This window comes from Delphinapterus leucas, chromosome 1 (assembly GCF_059928025.1).
Source record: "Delphinapterus leucas isolate spDelLeu-1000000601 "Yukka" chromosome 1, BTC_Dleu_Yukka2, whole genome shotgun sequence".
Taxonomy (NCBI): Eukaryota; Metazoa; Chordata; class Mammalia; order Artiodactyla; family Monodontidae; genus Delphinapterus; species Delphinapterus leucas.
The window spans coordinates 53,027,858-53,030,097 of NC_143129.1; positions in this window are offsets into that span (position 1 = coordinate 53,027,858).

A 2,240-nucleotide genomic window follows, 5' to 3' on the forward strand; every position below is an offset into this window, starting at 1 on the left:
GGAGACTATACGTTCACCCACAAGTTGATGGTGGCTTGGGGACGGGAGGGAAAGTGGACAGAAATGTGTGAACGCCATTGCTGGGTCTCTGGGGGATACAAGGATGGGGCAGTCCTAGGACATCCCCCCAGCCCAGGCAAACAGTCTGTTCGAGGGGCTAAGACACACGTGCACACTTTAGTGAGAGTGATTGTCACGTGGGAGTTCAGGAGAAAGTAAGATCACGGGTTTGGAGGCTTGAGGCTAGGCCTGATTTCAGCATAGCTTCCAGAGGAAGGTGATATTCGAGCAGGACACCGAAGGGCGTGCAAGGTGAGTTTGAAGGTGCACATATGGGAAGGGCAGCCCAGGGAGAGGAACCAGCATGAAGCAAAGCAGAGAGGCAGGAAATGAAGGCCTAGGGGGAGAGGACAAAGCAGTCGAGTTTGTAGGGAGTTATGAAGGACATTCTTGGAAATAAGGCTGGAATAGTCATGGACATCAGCTTAAGGAGTGTTCTCTCTGGCAAACTCTGATAATAAAATAAAAAGGGGACTAGACTTAAGTAAAGTCTATGTTAGCTACAAAACCACTTAGTTTTCCTAGGAATACTCAATGTGCTAATTGAGTTTTAATTTTTTTTTTAACACAAGCAAATAGTCCCTTTCCTCAATAACTGAAGTCTTTTTTTTTTTAAATTTATTTCTTTATTTGGCTGTGTTGGGTCTTTGTTGCACGCAGGCTTTCTCTAGTTGCAGCGAGCAGGGGCTACTCGTTGTGGCACGCAGCCTTCTCATCGCGATGGCTTCTCTTGTTGCAGAGCATGGGCTCTATGTGCACAGGCTTCAGTAGTTGTGGCACACGGGCTCAGTAGTTGTGGCTTGCAGGCTCTAGAGTGCAGGCTCAGTAGTTGTGGTGCAGAGGCTTAGTTGCTCCGTGGCATGTGGGATCTTCCTGGACCAGAGCTCGAACTCCTGTCCCCTGCATCGGCAGGTGGATTCTTAACCACTGCACCATCAGGGAAGTCCTGAGTTTTAATTATTTATTCACTGGATGGAATAGCACTATCTCTTCCTGCCATCACTGCTGCCTGCAGGTCATTTGCCAATTTCTAACTTCTTTTTAGAATATATCCCTTCATCATTTATTGAGTATTGGTGCTGGGGATCCTAGAATAAAAAGGCATGGGCCCAGCTCTCAAGGAGTCTAGGAGTTTGGGCAGACGAAAAGAGAAATGGCAACAAATATAATTGTTTGGGAAGAGGTGGTACAAAGGAGTGAGAAATTCTCTCTACTACCTGGAGTGTGGAACTAGATTTCAGACAGGTGGTGATATTTAATTCGGCCTTAAGGGATGAGTAGGAGTTTGCCAAAGAAGTGAGGTGGGAAGGCCTTCCAGACACAGGGTGTGGTCTGTGCAAAGGTGCATGCACGTCTTCTCAATTCTCCCATCTTCGATCCTACAAGCTTTATAGAATAGACACTTTTAAGTTTTATTTTCAGGCTCATAGGGGAAGTTTGATGATAACTGGCAGGTGCTTTCAGTAACTACAGAACAAGAGTTGGCACCTAAGTATTTGACCCTCAAAATTGCATTTTACCTTAATGTTACTCTGGTGGAGAGCAATTAACAAGAAGTCAGAATTTTAGTAAATCAAACTGGTTATACCCTCTACTCCCAATTATTTTACTGACTTTTACTTTTCCAGGGCAGCAAGGGAAAGAATCATAAATCTGTGTTTGGGGGGACTTAGTAAACACATTAGTCACCAATGAGACCCCTTGTCTCTTCAGTTTTCACAGAAGGATGGGAGAAGTCACAATTCACAGTCATATCTGGCTCCTAATTTTGCCATTTGCAGGAGACTGGTTCCCTCTGAGCTTCCTAAGTGTTCACAAAAGTATCTCAGTCCCAGATAGACACCCAAGACCGTCCTGCTCAGAAATTTGATTGCCAATTTTAGCTCAAGATAAAAAAAACCAAATATATCAAGACGGTCTATGAGGGTGTGAGAAAAGAGCTATTTTGTCATCCAACACCCTCATTTGACAGGGAGCTGGCCAGAAGCTGCCGCCCACAGATGGGGAAGGAAGACAGAGGGGAAGGGCCGGGGGACAGAGCAGAAACATTTTGGGGAACTGCTGCATCACGGGCAGTCTCTGATGCACTTCCTCTCTCCTCCACCCTCCGCCCCGCTTGCCCTCTCTCTCCTTCTCTTTCCTTTTCTTTCGCGGTAGGCTTATGCGTCAGTTGCCGAAAG